This window comes from Salvelinus namaycush, chromosome 18 (assembly GCF_016432855.1).
Source record: "Salvelinus namaycush isolate Seneca chromosome 18, SaNama_1.0, whole genome shotgun sequence".
Taxonomy (NCBI): Eukaryota; Metazoa; Chordata; class Actinopteri; order Salmoniformes; family Salmonidae; genus Salvelinus; species Salvelinus namaycush.
The window spans coordinates 8,182,869-8,205,236 of record NC_052324.1 but is presented as its reverse complement, the minus strand read 5'-3'; positions in this window follow the sequence as shown (position 1 = coordinate 8,205,236).

Below are 22,368 nucleotides of genomic sequence, written 5' to 3'. Positions count from 1 at the left end.
TGCCTGATGATTAACACACGGGACGAGACCCCACAATCATCTCCGCAATCCACAAGGGCACGAAAGCACAAAACACACAGCACAGGTACTCACACACACCAATGGACATTGTAAAAATAATTTACAGACAACGGAAACCAAAGGGCACACTTAGTACTAATCAGTGGGAATAGGGGACAGGTGTGCGTGATGAAAGTTCCGGAGGGATCCGTGACACATGGATTAATTTAAGATTGACCTTGAGTTTCCCTGTGTAAGAATTTCCACAACAATAATTTGGAAGTAAATCTCTCATGGCTCAAGGTGGAGGAGAGATTGATTTCACCACTACTTGTTTTTGTAAGTGTGAACTTGCTGATTGCACCGAGGTGTCTGTTTAAACTACTAGCACACAGCTCTGACACCCATGCATACCCCACAAGACATGCCATCAAAGGTCTCTTCACAATCCCCAATCCTCTTCACATAGAGCCATGGCTACATGGAACTCTATTCCACATCAGGTAACTGAAGCAAGCAATATAATCAGATTTAAAATACAGAAACAAATACACCTTACGGAACAGCGAGGACTGTGAAGAGACACACATACAGGCGATGTCATTTACAAAATAGCCTCCAGCACTCTACTCAGCAAACTGGATGCAGTCTATCACAGTGCCATCCGTCTTGTCACCAAAGCCCCATATACTACCCACCACTGCGAGCTGTATGCTCTCGTTGGCTGGTCCTCACTCCATATTCGTCGCCAAACCCACTGGCTCCAGGTCAAGTCTTTGCTGAGTATAGCTCCGCCTTATCTCAGCTCACTGGTCACCATAGCAACACCCACCCGTAGCACTCGCTCCAGCAGGTATATTTCACTGGTCATCCCCAAAGACAACACCTCTTTGGCCGCCTTTCCTTCCAGTTCTCTGCTGCCAATGACTGGAACGAAATGCAAAAATCACTGAAGTTGGAGACATATCTCCCTCACTAACTTTAAGCGTCATCTGTCAGAGCAGCTTACCGATCGCTGCAGCTGTACACAGACCATCTGTAAATAGCCCATCCAACTACCTACCTCAACCCCATATTTGTTTTTGTTTTTCTGCTCTTTTGCACACCCATATTTCTACTTGCACATCCTCATCTGCACATATACTGTATCACTCCAGTGTAAGTTGCTAAATTGTAATTACTTTGCCACTTTTGGCCTATTTATTGCCTTACCCCCTTACTTCATTTGCACACGCTGCAAACAGATTTTTCTATTGTGTTATTGACTGTATGTTTGTTTATCCCACGTGTAACTCTGTGTTGTTTTTGTCGCACTGCTTTGCTTTATCTTGGCCAGGTCGCAGTTGTAAACGAGAACTTGTTCTCAATTGGCCTACCTGGTTAAATAAAAGTGAGAAAAAAAAAATGTTTAAAAAAAACAGACACACATGATAAGACACACACTCTACACACACGTACACATGGATTTTGTATTGTAGATTTGTGATGGCAGAGTAGTGGCCTGAGGGAACACACTTAATGTATTGTGTAAAGTGTTATGAAATGTAATGTCATGTCATATTTTAAATTGTACATAACTGCCTTAATGTTGCTGTACCCCAGGAAGAGTAGCTGCTACCTTGGCAGCAGCTAATGGGGATCCTTAATAAATACAAATACAAATCACATGAAGCAGAGTGATTGGTTGTCACCTGCAGCCTGGTACAGCTGTGGATCCATGACATGAAGGATCTGATCAGCCCACTTATATAATCAGTTTTCAGCCCACTTATATAATCAATTTACAAACTCATAAAGAGCCATTCATAAAAGCCAGAAATAACCACAGGCTTCAATCTTTCCCACAATCCTTCACTTCCTGTCCACGTCCATTCATTTGAACGGGAACATCATTAGCAGGTTTTAATTATAATTCGTAATTAAATATTTTTCTTTAACTCTGCCATCTCATTATTTGGCCAGTTACAGTTACATTCTCATTGTGTTTTTTTTGTGTCAGGTCACACAGATCGTTCTAGTTCTATGAGTTTTTCTTTACTGTTTTTGTTGTTTTCTGCAATATGAGAGTTATATTTTCAGATTTGAGTCAACAAAATGGGCTCTGCTATGACAGAGTACCCGGATCCATTGGGTTGGAGTTTGGTAAATAAAAGTTCCTCTAAGTGAGTGCAGAACACAGTGACATGAAATGCAATCATTTCCACGGGAAAATATATACTTTAGTAAGAGAGGTTTAATGGTGGCAATGAGTGTAATAGCACTATGTGGGTCCATGTGGCCGGGTGTGTGAGTGTTTCTAGACTATGGAACTCTCTGGAGAAACACGATTAACTTTTAGCAGACTGCTCCTCAGCAGGGTAGGATGTTCAAGAAGATGGGAGGGAGCCGCAACAGGCTGATGGTTAATCTAACATGACAATGTTATCATGTAGGAGGGCACAGTTGGCACTTTTCCCTGCCGCCTATTCTCCACTCAGCCATAGCCAAATACAATACAAAGATTTTTCTCTTTGTACATTTTTCCCATCCGCCAAGCTTCAAAGCAACCAAACACAGAGGGAGAGAAAAGGAAGAGCAATAAAGAGACAGAAAGCTAAATAGAAAGAAGAGGGCGATGCAGAGAGGAAGAAAGTAATCAACCGGTACAGCTGGACATTCACTAATGCCTCTGTTACCTTCAAGTTGGTTCTAGCTTTGCTTGCAGTAAAGATTTTATTCATTCAGCATTTTAATTTATGAATTACTTAATTTTATTCAGAAATCACATGTCCTTATTGCCTTCCTTCGGCTTCCGTTATTGGATATATAAATTGTAGCTGTATCAGTGAGTTTTAAATATAAATGTGTAATGCAGAGGGGAAAATAAATCATGCTTGTCTCCTGTCAGAGGACTATTAATTACATATAGATTTTTACCAAAACAAATGATTGTGCATAGTTTATATTGCTGATTGGGTTTCAGTTTATGCACTCCGAGCTATGAGGCCGATGTAGGAACACGAGTAAGATTTAAAAAAATACTTCACATTCGATCACAGTTCTAGGGGTTTGAGTCATTAACCTAATCTAAACATTGGATGAGATGGTTGGATCTGATCCAATTTACATATTCAGACTAAATTTCCACTCCAGTTCAGGTCAGTTTTCTACCCCCACTGTTAGAAGATCATGGGACAGAATACTAAGAATACTATGCATTCATAAAGCCTTTATAACAGCTGTATAACACATAACATTTTTCATAAGCTGTCATAAGCAGTTTTAAATAGTTATGAGTGACGCTATTAGATGTTATAAAACTAGTTATAACGGTTATTGTAGGTGACTGTTCATCCTGTTGTCATATAGTCTGTTATTACATGCTACATAAGAGTCTACATACCAGACGTGGGTGTTATGTAATTTACCAACCTCTGTGTCACATTATTACATTGAATGGCATGATGGCATCATAACCATGTCATATGCCGTTATAGTGTGTGCGCAGACACCTTAAGTAAATTAAATGAATTTGAGGTAATAAAAAATTGTTATGAATGTGCTTATACCACAGGAGGAGTTGAGAGTATCAAAACATTTTAACATTCAAATGATCTCAAAGTAACATGGGCAAATGGGAGCACATATGTACTTAGGATTTTAATTTGATAAACAGTGAGTCGTGTAGTAAAGATTAAGACTAAAAGTGGTAAAAGTAGCAGCCTATAATAAGGAAATATTCCAGGTAAACAGAAAGTGTCCAGATAAAAAATATTTTATAAATATTAGAAGATGCTTATCCAGATACACTTGTCTAAATTGATGGGTCATGTGAAGTAAATGCTATAACACCCAGCCACATATTGCCAAGTGGATGGGTCTCCACAGAAGGTGTAAACTGTACAGCCAAATTGTTACTTGCGCTGTAGCAATATCAGAAATGGATAGCGTCAATATAAATAAATATACAGTATGTACAAGAACAATATCAATATCAGTGATAGATGAGGTAGTTATATGCATACAATCAGGGGTAAAGTGGCTGAGCAGCAGGTTAAAAAAAAAAAAATTTAACCTCCTAACACAAAAAATCCTAACACACGCAACAACGTGTGTTAGGAGAGAGTCATTTGAATAGAGGCACGTCAGATAATGCTGATGACTGATCTGTCCTAACCACGCATGAACAAGGGAATCTATATTCGGAGAGCCTGTTTCTGTCCTGCCCTTGACTTTGCTGCAGGGCACGTGATGTCCATAGCCTCTTTGCCGCAAAACTCCCGGATCTTCTCAAAAACATATGTTTGTCTAGTTGTGTCCAGTCCAGGTGGTGCTTGTACAGGCATAACATCTATGGGAGGAAGGATGTCAGCGTTGTGCAGCAGCTGAAACCTGGTCCTGACTGAGTCCGAATGCTCCTTGGTGACAACAACACCAGGCTCCAGAGCATTGAAGCTGTAAAACAGGAAATAACCAAAAAATTGAGAAGACATTATAACCTTGCATAACCTTAATTCACCTCCCAAGTTTAGTTAAGAAGCATAACCTCATACAATGCAATGAACATTTTATTCACCTGAAGTGCTGGTACTGTTTGAACTGTGGCAGCTGCCTCAACTACAGTCAGGTGTTGTTGTCAGCCATAGCTTTCCACCAGCACCGTACTATCTTCTAGTCTAGTTGTTCCCAAACTTTTTATAGTCCCGTACCCCTTCAAACATTCAACCTCCAGCTGCGTACCCCCTCTAGCACCAGGGCCAGCGCACTCTCAAATGTTGTTTTTTGCCATCATTGTAAGCCTGCCACACACACACACACTATACAATACATTTATTAATTAAACATAAGAATGAGTGAGTTTTGTTACAACCCGGCTCGTGGGATGTGACAAAGAGCTCTTATAGGACCAGGGCACAAATAATAATATAATAATAATCAATACTTTTGCTCTTTATTTAACCATCTTACATATATAACCTTATTTGTTCATCAAAAATTGAGAATAACTCACCACAGGTTAATGAAAAGGGTGTGCTTGAAAGGATGCACATAACTCTGCAATGTTGGGTTGTATTGGAGAGAGTCTCAGTCATTTTCCACACACAGTCTGTGCCTGTATTTAGTTGTCATGCTAGTGAGGGCCGAGAATCCACTCTCACATAGGCACATGGTTGCAAAGGGCATCAGTGTCATAACAACGCGATTTGCCAAGGCAGGATACTCTGAGCGCAGCTCAATCCAGAAATCTGGCAGTGGCTTCTGATTAAATTCAATTTTCACAGAACTGCTTGTTGCAATTTCAATGAGGCTCTCTTGTTCAGATATTGGTAAGTGGACTGGAGGCAGGGCATGAAAGGGGTAACGAATCCAGTTGTTTGTGTAATCCATTTCGGGAAAGTACCTGCGTAATTGCCACCCAACTTACTCAGGTGCTTCGCTATATCACATTTGACATTGTCCGTAAACTTGAATTCATTTGCACACAAAGAAAATCATACAATGATGGAGGACCTGTGTGTTGTCCTTGTTAATGCAGACAGAGAAGAGCTCCAACTTCTTAATCATAGCCTCAATTTTGTCCCGCACATTGAATATAGTTGCGGAGAGTCCCTGTAAGCCTAGATTCAGATCATTCAGGCGAGTAAAAACATCACCCAGACAGGCCAGTCGTGTGAGAAACTCTCCATTATGCAAGCGGTAAGACAAGTGAAAATTATGGACAGTAAAGAAAACTTCAAGCTCGTCTCTCAATTTTAAAAAACGTGTCAATACTTTGCCACTTGATTACCAGCGCACTTCTGTATGTGGTAAAAGTGTTACATGGTCGCTGCCCATATCATTGCATAGCGCAGAAAGTACACAAGAGTTCAGGGGCCTTGCTTATTTAAAGTTAAGAATTTTCACTGTGGTGTTCCCTTGGCAGCAAGAGCCTCTCGGTGGATGCTGCAGTGTACCCAAGTGATGTCGGGAGCAACTGCTTGCACGCACGTTACCACTCCCCTATGTTTCCCTGTCATGGCTTTTGCGCCATCAGTACAGATACCAACACATCTTGACCACCAAAGTCCATTTGATGTCACAAAGCTGTCCAGTACTTTAAAAATATCCTCTCCTATTGTCCTGGTTTCCAGTGGTTTGCAGAAGAGGATGTCTTCCTTAATTGACCCCCCCATAACATAACGGACATATACCAGGAGCTGTGCCAGGCCCGCCACGTCTGTTGACTCATCCAGCTGTAATGCATATAATTCACAGGCTTGTATGCGAAGCAGTATTTGTTTCAAAACATCTCCTGCCATGTCACTGATGCGTCGTGCAACAGTGTTGTTTGATGAAGGCGCTGTCTGTATATTTTTTGGGCCTTTTCCCCGCGCATTGTCCCAGCCATATCTGCGGCAGCAGGAAGAAATAAGTCCTCCACAATAGTATAGGGCTTGCCTGTCCCAGCCACTTGGAAGCGCACCATATAAGATGTTTCTAGCCCCTTCTTATTAATGGTATCTGTTGCTTTTATACATGTCTTACTACTCGAACGTTATCTTAATTCTCACTCCAAAAACTCCTGTGGCTTATTTTTCAAATTGGCATGTTTTGTTTCTAAATGTCTGCACAAGAGTGAAGGTTTCATCGAGTTGTGAGATCGTACTTTTGCAAATATAACAGACTGTGGCTGAGGAAAGGCACTACTCCCAATATAAGTGAACCCCCAAATCATTGTAGTTCTCATCATATTTGCGCCTCTTCGATGGTCCAACGTCCCTGTCTGTTGTTCGGTGCTTTCCCGGGTAAGGGGGCAGTAGCTCTTCGGGTGCATCAGATTCACAACTGTCAGTGTCCATGCTAGCTGGTCTAACAACAAATGTAGAATTACTGATGCTAGCATTTGATGTGCTCGTGGAAGCAGAACAACATGTGTCTACGACAGGTGCAGGTGTAGTACTGCTGGTAGTAGCATCTCTGGACGCAGGCCTTACTGTTTTTTAACCATTTATCAATTTTTGAGCAAACGGAATGAGCAGCAGCTACGTTTGACTACATACGGACCGTTAATGGAATTCCAGCGAGAGAGTAACGGTTAATGTGATTCTATGTTAATTATTTGACTAGGCTACCTGTATTTTACATTGTGTTGTTATTTCGCTGAATACTAGATGGTTTAATTTGATTTTTGGCAGTGAAACGAGGCTACTCAGGCGAGAAAAAAATCTCACCCAAATGTATAGCCCCGTTGGAAAATATTAATGGACTGTTTGAAAATGTGAAGAAGAAAAAATGTTAAAACATTTTTTTTATATATGAATCACATTCTTATTTGGCGTACCCCCGACGGCATTGCATGTACCCCAGTTTGGGAATACCTGGTGTAGGTGATATCAGTGATGTGAAGTCTTGGTCAGAGGATGGATAGAGGGTGTGTGTGTGCGTGCTCCATTGGTCTCAGACTGGATACTGGAGATGGACATGCTTCATTAGTCCTTCAATGGCAAGGTGTTATCAAAGTAAATCCCAAACATGTGCTCTACCTCCCTCAACAGCACAGAGGACTAGAGAAACTTTCACTGACTTTCAACTATGCCATTACAGTATCCATTGACTTAGGACTCAAATTGCACTTCCTATGGCTTGCACTTCCTACAGTCTTTAGAAATTGTTTCAGACTTGTATTCTGAATAATGAGGGAGTAAGACCACTCTGAATGAGTGGACACTGCAGTGTCCCAGTGCTTTTTCATGCGCACGACCGAGAGTGTGCCTTTCTTGTTTTCCTTTTATATTGACGACGTTATTGTCCAGTTGAAATATTATCGATTATTTAGGCTAAAAACAACCTGAGGATTGATTATAAACATCGTTTGAAATGTTTCTACGAACTTTACGGTTACAATTTGGATTTTTCGTCTGCCTGTTGAGAACAAAACGCGCGAACAAAACTGAGGTTTTTGGATATAAACAGGGACTTTATCAAACAAAACTAATATTTATTGAGTAAATGGGAGTCTTGTGAGTGCAACCACATGAAGATCCTCAAAGGTAAGTGATTAATTTTATCTCTATTTCTGACTTGTGTAACTCCTCTACTTGGCTGGTAACTGTAATGATTTGTCTGCTGGGCGCTGTTCTCAGATAATCGCATGGTATGCTTTCGCCGTAAAGCATTTTTGAAATCTGACACCGATTATGGATTATGAGTTTTTCTTGTTTTGAATTTGGCGCTCTGCAATTTCACTGGATGTTGGCCAGGTGGGACGCTAGCGTATAAATGTTTTTTATAATCAATCCTCAGGTTGTTTTTAACAAACATAATCGATAATATTTCAACCGGACCGTAACCTATTCAATAAGAGAGAAAAAGAAATGGAGAGCTACCCTCTCGCGCGAAAGCTACCCTCTCGCGTGAGAAATAGTCCGTTTACCTTGGGAACGTTATTTTAAAAATAAAAATAAATCTGACTCCTAGCGTCAAGAAGTTAAAAGTTGCAGCGTACTGAGGCGCAGCTTGCATGGTGTCACAAACTTCTATGGCACGTTATTTAAGTGTGAACCACTGGTACCATTAATGCTAGTTAGTGCTAGTTGGACCACCAGAGGGCATCTTTGAGAAGCATTTGATAGCCTTCAGTAGCGTCTGTACTAGAGAATTTAAAACCTTTTTTGTAAGAACAGTAAATGGGACAGATTTTCAGAAATGTTGCTTCATTAATTTGATTAATATTATGGTGTTTCTATTCCAAGAAAAACGAAAAACCCTCTGGGTTTCCGTTAGGATGGAAGGGAAAACATGGCGCAGTACAATGTGATGGTCGGGAGTAGGCTACAGTTTTGGGCTATTTAGCTAAAGAATCCCCGTGTCGTGCGGGCATGCGGGAGATCGGAGTTCAATTCCCCGATGTGGAGGAAGCAGTAGGCCTTCCTTGTAAATAACAGTTTGTTCTTAACTGATTCCATGTGTTATTTCATAGTTGTGATGTATTCATTATTATTCTACAATGTAGAAAATAGTAAAAATAAAGAAAAACCCTGGAATGAGTGGGTGTGTCCAAACTTGTGACTGCTACATGCTTATTTCCATTGCACTGCACACAATTTAAAAAGTTTCTCTTGAATGAGTCCTTCCAAGATATAACAGAGTTGAATCTTGGGGCTTGGTGTCCCGCTAGCGGGATAATTCCCGACAACATCCGGTGAAATTGGAGAGTGCCAAATTCAAATTACCAAATCGTAATATTAAACATTCATGAACATACAAGTGTCTTACATCATTTAAAAGCTTATCTTCTTGTTAATCGAACTGCGTTGTCAGATTTCAAAAAGGCTTTACGGCGAAAGCATACCATGAGATTATCTGAGGACAGCGCCCCACATCATATTTTTTCGACCAGCACAGGCTTCACAAAATCACAAATAGTGCTTAAATAAATCACTTACCTTTGAAGATCTTCCTCTGTTTGCAATCCCCAGGGTCCCAGCTACACAATGAATGTTCATTTTGTTCGATAAAGTTCTTCTTTATATCCCAAAAAAAGTCAGTTTAGTTGGCGCCATTGATTTCAGTAATCCACTCCTTCAGCATGCATACAAAGGAATCCAAAAAGCTACTGGTAAACTTCGTCCAAACAGGTCAAACAATGTTTCTATTCAACCCTCAGGTACCCGAAAATACACTGCTCAAAAAAATAAAGGGAACACTTAAACAACACAATGTAACTCCAAGTCAATCACACTTCTGTGAAATCAAACTGTCCACTTAGGAAGCAACACTGATTGACAATAAATTTCACATGCTGTTGTGCAAATGGAATAGACAAAAGGTGGAAATTATAGGCAATTAGCAAGACACCCCCAATAAAGGAGTGGTTCTGCACATTTGTGGCCTGCTGGAGGTCATTTTGCAGGGCTCTGGCAGTGCTCCTCCTTGCACAAAGGCGGAGGTAGCGGTCCTGCTGCTGGGTTGTTGCCCTCCTATGGCCTCCTCCACGTCTCCTGATGTACTGGCCTGTCTCCTGGTTGCGCCTCCATGCTCTGGACACTACGCTGACAGACACAGCAAACCTTCTTGCCACAGCTCGCATTGATGTGCCATCCTGGATGAGCTGCACTACCTGAGCCACTTGTGTGGGTTGTAGACTCCGTCTCATGCTACCACTAGAGTGAAAGCACCGCCAGCATTCAAAAGTGACCAAAACATCAGCCAGGAAGCATAGGAACTGAGAAGTGGTCTGTGGTCACCACCTGCAGAATCACTCCTTTATTGGGGGTGTCTTGCTAATTGCCTATAATTTCCACCTTTTGTCTATTCCATTTGCACAACAGCATGTGAAATTTATTGTCAATCAGTGTTGCTTCCTAAGTGGACAGTTTGATTTCACAGAAGTGTGATTGACTTGGAGTTACATTGTGTTGTTTAAGTGTTCCCTTTATTTTTTTGAGCAGTGTATAAATAAATGATAATATTTCAGATGGAAAGAACGGTGTTCAATAGGAAAGGAAAATAACGAAGAGTGCGCCCTCATCCACGCGCACCAAAAGCCTACTTTTCCTCTTGAGCTCCCTTTGGAAAAACTACATATACTTGTTTGTTTTTCCAGAAACAAGCCTGAAACCCTGTTTAAAGACTCTTGACATCTAGTGGAAGCCATAGATACTGCAATCTGGGAGGGATTTTATATATAGACCCATAGACTTGCATTGGAAAGGCCTGTGAACTCCAAAAAAAAAAATAACGAAAGGATTTTCCTCTGGTTTTTGCCTGCCATATCAATTATGTTATACTCACAGACATTATTTTAACAGTTGTAGAAACTGCAAAGTATTTTCTATCTAATTCTGCCAATTATATGCATATCCTAGCTTCTGGGCCTGAGTAACAGGCAGTTTACTTTGGGCACATCAGTCAGGCAGAAATTCAGGATACTGCCCCCTAGCCCTAAGAATATTGCAACCACACATCGCAAACAGATTTTTTTGTTAAAGCCCTCAAGAACTGTTGTCTGATAAAGATGATAATCTGTTTGCATCTGCCAATTTATTGCCTGTCCAATATCCAGACGACCTGTCCCCAGAGCTTCCTATACAGTTAATTTCTTTCTGTAACGTGTTGAGGCTGGCAACTAAGGAGAATGAAAGACTCAAAGATGTTACAGAACTGCTGTATTTAAAGCACAACTCTTCTGCCAAGTTTCCCTGATGTTGCTACAGCAATCAAGCTGTTTTTACCACCCTTATAACTGTCGCTTCAACAGAGAGATCGTTGTCTGCACTAAAACTCAAAGAACTACCAAAGATGCACTAGGCTCTCGGTCTAATATGCGCTTTTGAACACCTCAGTGAGATCCACTTATTGCACTGGCACCATCATAGCCCTGACCAAGGCAGTTGTTCACTGATACCTCCTTATGCTTTCTATCAGTACATTTGTCCATTTTAACTTTTTCAGTCACATTCCTGAAGCCCAAGAAACTAACACTTAGCTTCCTAGTACGCACATATGGAAATTAGGTTAATGAATTACTCATTGAGGATCTGCCCAAACCCCCTCCCCCCCGCCCCGCCCTGCCTTGCGTGGGCTGCAGGGGTGTCCGGTACGCCAGTGCATGTAATAACATATTCTAGAAGTTTTCATGCAGACTTTGTAATAGCGGTTGTTATAACAGTTGACATTAGAGCATATGACAACAGGATGCACAGTCATCTATAACACACATTATAAGATCGTATACGGTTAGTCAACTTTTAAAAACTTCTTATGACAGCTTGACACGTATTATATAGCTGTTATGAAGGCTCAAAATTATGAAAAAGTGAAAAAACCTGATATAAAGATGAATGCAGTAATATAAGTAGAGTAAGATCACTCATTTAAATAACCTTGATTAAAATAGTGGAGTGCTTCATTAATCTTCACGTCATTCCCAAGGATAAATGGGAGAAGTAATTAGAGCTAATAGGAAATTCATTTCTTCCCCATTTCCCAGAGTTTTTCTTCACTATCTGTTCTGATGGAAAAGGATGGCACAAAAATAGTTCCTGCTACCTAGGTGGTATAATTGATGGAGATAGCATTTCTCATTAAAATGTTCCAATTGAGTTTGAATTTCAGATCCAAAGCTGCTTACAACAGAATTTGAATTTGTTTTGAGTTGTTTCTTGAAAACAACTTCAACCGTTTTACGTTGACCAGCTATTAACCCACTATTTCCCTATTGTATGAGCATCAGTCATCTGACAGGAAAATATATATGACTCCTCCATTATTGGGGTAAAGCACCACTTAAGCATTACACAACTCATATGATGTACAGTAATAGGGGATTTTCATATACAGTACTAACTTGAAGCACATTGCTAATGGTATTATGTAAAGTATCACAAACATTTGCTTATGCTTGTCATAGTCTTTGTCTTAGATATTCAAGTTCATAAATTCATGGTTATTCTCAAACCACCTGCACATTCTCACAGATACTTCCTTTACATTCCTCCAGATACTTCCTTTAATAATCAGGGTCTTAAGAACATTTGAAAACTCCAGAAAAGGAAAATGTACTCGGGTAAGCCTTAACGATCCTGACTGGCCTATAGCACAAGAAGAAAAAGATCATTTGAGATTTTAATTGCGCCGAAGGAGAAGGCTGCCGTTTTACGATCCAGGAACCAATTGAGAATATTTTTTCATGTTATTTATAACTTATTTTGTACATAATGTTTCTGCCACCGTGTCTTATGACCAAAAAGAGCTTCTAGATATCAGGACAGCGATTACTTACTGGAGAAATACTTTTTCTTCAACGAGTCAGACGGGAAGGATTTTCTTCAGACGCCAGACAAGGCCCTAATCCCGTCATTCGCAGGAGAAAGAGACGGAGGTATCAAGGATGAAGGTCCGGGTGCCTTGTAAGGATCCGTCGCCGAGAGGGTAATCTACCTTTTCCATCGGTCCTATTAGCCAATGTACAATCAATCGATAATAAAATAGACAAACTACGATCACAAATATCCTACCAACGGGACATTAAAACTGTAAAATCTAATGTTTCACCGAGTCGTGGCTGAACGTCGACATGAATAACATATAGCTGGTGGGTTTTACGCTTTTTCAGCAAGATAGAACAGTGACCTCTGTTAAGACAAAGGGTGGCGGTCCATGTATATTTGTGAAAAACAGCTGGTGCCTCCAGAGACGGCCTCCAGCCCGGAGCCTCCAGATACGGCCTCCAGCCCGGAGCCTCCAGAGACGGCCTCCAGTCAGGCGCTTCCAGCGATGCCCTCCAGTCCGGAGCCTCCAGACGGCTTCCAGCCCGGAGTCTCCATAGACGGCCTCCAGTTCGGTGCCTCCAGCGACGCCCTCCAGTCCGGAGCCTCCAGTGTCGCCCTCCAGTCAGGAGCTTCCAGAGGCGCCCTTCAGTCCGGAGCTTCCAGAGGCGCCCTTCAGTCCGGAGCTTCCAGAGGCGCCCTTCATTCCGGAGCTTCCAGAGGCGCCCTTCAGTCTGGAGCTTCCTGAGGCGCCCTTCAGTCCGGAGCTTCCAGAGGCGCCCTTCAGTCCGGAGCTTCCAGAGACGCCCTCCAGTCCGGAGCTCCCAACGAGGGTTCCCAGTTCCGGGGCCCGCTACGAGGGTGCCCAGTCCGGGGCCCGCTACGAGGGTCCCCAGTACGGGGTCCGCGGCAAGGGTCCCCGCTCTAGAGGCGCCACCTAAGTGGGCCAAGCCAGAGGTGGAGTGGGGTCTACGTCCCGCACCAGAGCCGCCACCACGGTGAAATGCCCACCCAGACCCTCCCCTATAGGTTCAGGTTTGGGGGGGGTACTGTCACGCCCTGACCGTAGAGAGCGTTTTATGTCTCTATTTTGGTTTGGTCAGGGTGTGATTTGGGTGAGCATTCTATGTTCCTTTTTCTATGATTTGTATTTCTGTGTGTTTGGCCGGGTGTGGTTCTCAATCAGAGGCAGCTGTCTATCTTTGTCTCTGATTTAGAACCATACTTAGGTTGCCTTTTCCCACCTGTATTTGTGGGTAGTTGTCTATATGTAGTTGCATGTCAGCACTTGTTGTTATATAGCTTCACATTCATTTTGTTGTTTTGTTAGTTTGTTTTAGTTTTTATTCCTTAATTAAAATAGAATTTATTCATATCACACTGCGCCTTGGTCTCCTCATTTCAACGAGCGTGACAGCCAGCTTCGGTGGCCTTTACGTTGTTAGTTAAATTATAATTGCCCACCTCCTTGACAAAGATGATTCTTCAATATTGAGGGCTAGTAGGCTTTTACGTTTATGCAGTGTAGATCATGTTGTGAGATGCGTTCTTTGGTTACTACAAAATAGTCCGAATAGAGCAACGATAGCTAAGTAGCCTTGTTAGCAAACTTGAACATTGAACACACTAAGATTAGCAGGCTAAAAAGACAACACGACACTTACCTGTGTATGAGAACGGTGGCCATTTCGGAGTAACTCTTCCACCCTTTCAGATCTTTCAATGCTCGCCACCTTTCAAATGTAATAATTTTTTAAATCCGGTTTATGGATCAGTCATTTGAAGTATTTTTGTCACCTTTTTTTCTCTTTTCGGGTCAAGTTTATTAAGATCTAAGAAATGACGATGATGCTTGCCCTGTAGTGAGAACCGCATATAAACAACAGTTTATATGCGAAAAGCAATAGCTTGTGTCTGCTGTGTTTATTGGTTCTCACTAGTTACCACAGCCACAAAGTCATAAACCCTGCCTGTTTATCTTTGGCGGAGGTAGAAAGTTACTTTCCACTTCCTCTCTCTCTCTGTCAATGTCATTTGAGTGGGCGGGAGTTAGTGCAAAGACAAACCTTGTCCAGAAGGCCAGCCCAGAGCAGCATACATGTAGGACCAACCCCTTGTTTTCGTTCAAAGTAATAAAACATAAGAAGTGGGGCAGCATGGGGATTCCATCTTTAAATGTACATAAGCAGCATTGAATTGTGCTCAGAAGCTGCCTCAGTAGCATTGGCAGTATTCCCTCTCGCAACATCTGAGCCACTTTTGCAGGGCAATGACCGTGGTCAGGTTTTCACTCAGGGATGGATATGGAGAGCGTCTCACTCTTACACATACTGATCTATCTTGGGAAGCTGAGAACTGCTTAACAACATTTACTTACAGTGGGGCAAAAAAAGTATTTAGTCAGCCACCAATTGTGCAAGTTCTCCCACTTAAAAAGATGAGAGAGGCCTGTAATTTTCATCATAGGTACATTTCAACTATGACAGACAAAATGAGAAGAAAAAATCCAGAAAATCACATTGTAGGATTTTAATGAATTTATTTGCAAATTATGGTGGAAAATAAGTATTTGGTCAATAACAAAAGTTTATCTCAATACTTTGTTATATACCGTTTGTTGGCAATGACAGAGGTCAAACGTTTTCTGTAAGTCTTCACAAGGTTTTCACACACTGTTGCTGGTATTTTGGCCCATTCCTCCATGCAGATCTCCTCTAGAGAAATGATGTTTTGGGGCTGTTGCTGGGCAACACGGACTTTCAACTCCTTCCATAGATTTTCTATGGGGTTGAGATCTGGAGACTGGCTAGGCTACTCCAGGACCTTGAAATGCTTCTTACGAAGCCACTCCTTCGTTGCCCGGGCAGTGTGTTTGGGATCATTGTCATGCTGAAAGACCCAGCCACGTTTCATCTTCAATGCCCTTGCTGATGGTAGGCTTTGTTACTTTGGTCCCAGTTCTCTGCAGGTCATTCACTAGGTCCCCCCGTGTGGTTCTGGGATTTGTGCTCACCGTTCTTGTGATCATTTTGACCCCACGGGGTGAGATCTTGCGTGGAGCCCCAGATCGAGGGAGATTATCAGTGGTCTTGTATGTCTTCCATTTCCTAATAATTGCTCCCACAGTTGATTTCTTCAAACCAAGCTGCTTACCTATTGCAGATTCAGTCTTCCCAGCCTGGTGCAGGTCTACAATTTTGTTTCTGGTGTCCTTTGACAGCTCTTTGGTCTTGGCCATAGTGGAGTTTGGAGTGTGACTGTTTGAGGTTGTGGACAGGTGTCTTTTATACTGATAACAAGTTCAAACAGGTGCCATTAATACAGGTAACGAGTGGAGGACAGAGGAGCCTCTTAAAGAAGAAGTTACAGGTCTGTGAGAGCCAGAAATCTTGCTTGTTTGTAGGTGACCAAATACTTATTTTCCACCATAATTTGCAAATAAATTCATTAAAAATCATAAAATGTGATTTTCTGGATTTTTTTTTCTCATTTTGTCTGTCATAGTTGAAGTGTACCTATGATGAAAATTACATGCCTCTCTCATCTTTTTAAGTGGGAGAACTTACACAATTGGTGGCTGACAAAATACTTTTTTGCCCCACTATAGATGTGAAAACGTCACTTATTCCTATTGATATATTGTCTTGTAAGCCAAAAAAGGGTTGAGTTGTGCCATGTGAAGTTCATTGTAAAGTAGAAAACAAAAGTACAAGCACCCATTGAAGTTAGGGAGCCATACATGTATTTTTTTAATCTAATTCTCTAAAGAAATGTTTTCAGCTTGAGTTATTTTATTAGCCAAGGCTACGAATACAGAATCCCCCCCACCTAGAAACTTTGATCTCACATTTTAAGATCCAAATCACGTTCTGCGCATGTGTTATTTACACAAATGAACATTTCTCTCTTTACTCACCCTCTTCTGAACCTTAAAGCAACTTGATCAATATGATGATGTAGTGGCAGCCTATCGATGGGTTGGTTGCTTAGCAACAAAACTGACGCATGCACAACTATGGGGACAAAAAAAACAGGGTTGGCAAAGACTGTTGACAACATGTTAACTATATTTTGTCTCCAAAAGTTTATCGAAAACATAAATGCATTTGCATAATGAGCACTTGTTGCCTCTCAAATACATTGTTACAGTTGATGGTGACTATTGCACTTATATTCTGACCTTGCAAACATCCAGTGTCGTCAGAGAGAAAAAAAAATAAACACTGCTCAATTATCCAAATGATCACAAAAATATCCGACAGGAGTTTCACTCCTCCTTATCCCAGGAATGACCAGGCCACTTTGCCTGACAGAGTGGAGATGGAACCAGACTCATTAGTACATTCGACACTCTCTCATTGCCCGCCATACAAAAACTCCTCACCTGCTTAATGTGCACCAGCCGCTCCCATCTAATCATTGGTTTTTAGGAACATACTAACCCACGCGGGTGATTGGAAGATGGACGAGGTCCACCCATCTGTCCAGTTTGTGGCAGTAATGCTCCTTAAAGTTGACTGCCAACTGCCATATACTGTAAAATCCACAGAAGAAGAAGAAAACACAGCACGCTAGCTAAATGTCCATAAATGAATAATATGTGTTTCGACCTGTCCCCAAGTTAACATATCTGGTCCCACAGTTGGTTTTGGTATTTTAACCTGCGTGTCATGAAAGCATCTGGTAGGGATAGACAAAAATCAACATGCGCACAATGGCGCAAGCGGACGCACGTGCACGTCAATGAAAAAAAGATCGAAACATTTTGATTGTAGAATGTATTACTCAGCATTGATGCAATAAAGCTGTCATTCTGATCAAGGCGTAACTGTCCTCCTGAAAAAAATAACATGAAACTGCTAAACAACCTGTTTGTGTCTTGATTATGTTTGCATAATCCTACTGTTACAACAGACAAATAACTACGTTTGTTCCAAGTGGCAGTAAAGTCACAGATTGACTGAGCACTGAGCAGCAGCTGACAGGAGGTACGCTAGTGGATCTCGCAAGAGAAGAAATCTCCATGTTCTTTGCAACATAAAGTTGGGTTCCAGAAAATCTGAAACCGCAGCCACTCCATGTATTATCTGCTTGACTGTGAGCTTTGTTGAATGTATGACATGGCCTTTCTCTCAGTTTCCCTGCAGAGCTCTCTCCTTGGTGTGTGTGAGTGTTACTTTGTGTTTGTGTTACTTTGTACGTGTTACTTTGTGTGCGTGAATGTGGGCTGGGGGATGCACACGCACGTGTGTATAGGGGAGCTTTAGACAGTTTCATAGTTGATGGGGTTCTTTTTTGCACACTCTGCAATATGCTGATGCAGTTTTTCCACCCTGCCCACATAACTGCACATTGAGATCACACTCTAAAGCTGACTCTGAAGTTCTGGGAGGACATGATTCTGCAGTGGGATGATGATCAGACTAGTTAAAACTCCTGTAGGTTTAAGCCCTTAGATCGCAATATCTACTAAGCTAACATATGGAATTGTTTTAAGATGGTCATAAAACATATATTTTACCCATTTGATTTTAGGACCAGTGTAGGTAAAAAAAAAAATATATATATATATATATATAGAACAAAAATACAAACACAGGATGTAAAGTGTTGGTCCTATGTTTCATGAGCTGAAATAAAATATCCCAGAAATGTTCTATATGCACAAAAAGCTATTTCTCTCAAATTCTGTGCACAAACGTGTTACATCCCTGTTAGTGAGCATTTCTCCTTTGCCAAGATATTCCATCCACCTGACAGGTGTGGCATATTAAGCAGCTGATTCAACAGCATGATTATTACACAGGTCACTCTAAAATGTGCAGTTTTGTCACACAACACAATGCCACAGACGTCTCAAGTTTTGAGGGAGCGTGCAATTGGCTTGCCAACTGCAGGAATGTCCACCAGAGCTGTTGCTAGATAATTCAATATGAGTCCTCTACCATAAACCGCCTCCAACGTCGTTTTCGAGCATTTGGCAGTACATCCAAGAGGACTCACAACCGCAGAGCACATGTAACCACGCCAGCCCAGGATCTCCACATCCGGCTTCATCACCCGCAGGATCGTCTTCGACTAGCCACCCAGACAGCTGATGAAACTGTGGTTTTGCACAACTGAAGAATTTCTGCACAAACTGCCAGAAACTGTCTCAGGTCAAACTCATCTGTGTGCTTGTTGTCTGAACCAGGGTCTTGACCTGACTTCAGTGGGCATATGCTCACCTTCGATGGCCACTGGCATGCTTGAGAAGTGTACTCTTCACAGATGAAGAGTTTCAACTGTACCGGGCAGATGGCAGAAGTCGTGTATGGTGTCGCTTGGGTGAGCGGTTTGCTGATGTCAACATGTTGAACAGACTGCCCCATGGTGGCGGTGGGGTTATGGTATAGGCAGGCATAAGCTACGGACAACAAACACAATTGCATTTTATCAATGGCAATTTGAATGCCCCGAGATCCTGAGGTCAATTATTGTGTCATTCATCCGCCCCCATCACCTCATGTTTCAGCACGGCTCTGTGCCGTGTCGCAAGGATCTGTACACAATTTCTGGAAGCAAAAAATGTCCCAGTTCTTTCATGGCCTGCATATTCACCCATTGAGCACGTTTGAGATGCTCTGGATTGACGTGCATGACAGCGTGTTCCAGTTCCCGCCAATATCCAGGAACTTCGCACTGTCTTTGAAGAGGAATAGGACAACCTTCCACAGGCCACAACCGACATCCTAATTAACTCTATGCAAAGGAGATATGTCACGCTTCATGAGGCAAATGGTGATCACACCAGATACTGCCTGGTTTTCTAATCCATGCCCATACCATTTTGTTAAGGTGACCAATATCTGTATTCCAAGTAATGTGAAATCTAAAGATTAGGGTAATGATTTATTTAAATTGACTGATTTCCTTATTTGAACTGGAACACAGTAAAATCTTTGCAAATGTTGAATGTTGCGTTTTATATTTTTGTTCAGTGTACATGTAGGTAGGGGTAAAAGTGACAAGGTAGACAGGATAGATAACAAACTGAGTAGCAGCAGCATATGTGAAGAGTGTCAAAGAGTATGAATGAGAGTCAATGTGGTCAGTGTGTGTGTGTGTGTGTGCTTGTGTAGTGTGTGTAGGTAGATTCCAGGGAGTGTGCATTGAGCCAGTGCAAGAGTCAGTGCACAAAAATAAAAGGGTGTCAATGCAAATAGTCCTGGTAGCCATTTGACTAACTGTTCAGCAGTCTTATGGTGTTGATGTGAGCCATGACCAGCCTTTCAAAGCATTTCATGGTTACAGAGTGCTACGGGCGATAGTAATTTAGACCCGGTTACCTTGGCGTTCATGGGAATGGGGACTATGGTGGTCTGCTTGAAACATGTAGGTATTACAGACTGGGTCAGGGAGAGGTTGAAAAGGTCAGTGGGGACACTTGCCAACTGGTGAGCACATGCTCTGAGGACGTGTCCTGGTAATCGTCTGGCCCTGCGGCCTTGTGAATGTTAATCTGTTTAAATGTCTAACATCGGCTACGGAGAGCGTGATCACATAGTCATCTGGAACAGCTGATGCTCTCATGCATGGTTCAGTGTTGCTTGCCTTGAAGACAGCATAGAAGTTGTTTAGCTCATCTGGTAGGCTCGCATCACTGGTCAGCTCGTGGCTGGGTTCCTTTTGTAATCCATAGTAGTTTGCAAGTCCTGTGACATCTGACGAGCACCAGAGCTGGAGTAGTAGGATTCAATATTAGTCCTGTATTCTTTTTTTTTTTGGGGGGGGGGGGGGGGTATTTTTGTTGTTGATTATTCAACAACAGAACAATACAATAAAGCAAGAGTAAGTACTACAACAAAAGTCAATTGAACCCTCCTCTGTAACGATTGTCGTCTTGGGAAGGAGAAGAGGACCAAAATGCAGCGTGGTAAGTGTTCATGATAATAATTTAATCAAAACTGAACACTACACAAAATAACAACGAGGAAAAAACGAAAACGAAACGGTTCTGCAAGGTGACATACACTAAACAGAAAACAACCACCCACCAACACAGATGGGAACAGGCTACCTAAGTATGATTCTCAATCAGAGACAACGATAGACAGCTGCCTCTGATTGAGAATCATACCAGGCCAAACACACAGAAATACAAAACAAGGACAACATAGAACACCAGACATAGAATGCCCACCCAAACTCACGCCCTGACCAACCAAAATAGAGACAAAAAAGGATCTCTACGGTCAGGGCGTGACATCCTCACCCTTCCCCCCCAAAATAAATAATAATAATAATAAATAATAATTTCAAAGAGTCCTCTAGTAATTTGGAGACGGGAGTCTGATTTCCATGTCAATGCAACACATTTTTTTGCAGTGGCAAGGGCAATTTCGGTAAATGTTGTATTAAAGTTATTCTTCAACTTCACGTTTGTAAAGTTACCCAGAAGACATATTTCAGGGTCAATTGGGAAAGGGACCTCCGGCCACGGTATCACAAACATCATGTCAGAAGGCTTGTAATTTAGTACACTGCCAAGTAGAAGAAATAAAGTGCCTTCTGCTATTCCACATCTAAAACAAATATCAGATATTTCAGGGTTATATCTATTTGACCTCTGAGTTGTCAGATAGAGTTGGTGGAGGAAGTTGTAATGTATAATTCTGTATCTAGAGTTGATGGTCGCTGTTACACTGTCTTGGCATAGGTCCGAACATTGCCCATCATCAATTGTAATATTAAAATCTGGTTCCCATCGCTCTCTTGACTTATATACATCTGGTTTTGGGCATTTTTGCATCAGCAATGAGTTCACTCAAGGTATACATCTAAATGAGCCATGGTTTTTATGGAGTAGTTGGTAAAGTCTCCAAGAGTGGTTCTGAGAAAGTTTCTTAACTGTAAATGACAAAATTAAGGATTACTGGATAACTGCCATTTCTCTTCCAGTGGCTCAAATGACATAAACAGCCATCTACATAATACTGTTCTAAATGCGTTATTCCCTTCTCAGGCCAATGTTGTACAATTTTGCTATTCAAGATCATTGGCAGGAGTCTGTTTTGCCAAAGGGGTGTGTTAGAAGACAAGTACTGTTTCAGACCAAAGAACTTACGCATTTCATGCCAAGATCTTACTGAATTGATGTATCAGGGATTACTCATTTTGTTGATTAAGTTTTGTGATTGCACTTATAGATAATATTACTCCCAACCTCTTCATTGAGAGCAAACATTTCCATCTGAGCCTAAGAGTGGGCTGGTTCAGTTTCAAATAAGAATGAAATAAATCAAATTGGTGCTGCCCAAAAATCCTAGTAAAAATTCACTGTCTTAGGTCAGTTCGGATCACCACTTTATTTTAAGAATGTGAAATGTCAGATTAATAGTAGAGATAAAGATTTATTTCAGCTTTTATTTATTTCATCACATTCCCAGTGGGTCAGAAGTTTACATACACTCAATTAGTATTTGGTAGCATTGCCTTAAAATAGTTTACCTTGGGTCAAATGTTTCGGGTAGCCTTCCACAAGCTTCCCACAATAAGTTGGGTGAATTTTGGCCCATTCCTCCTGACAGAGCTGTTTGTAGGCCTCCTTGCTCGCACACGCTTTTTCAGTTCCGCCCACACATTTTCTATAGGATTGAGG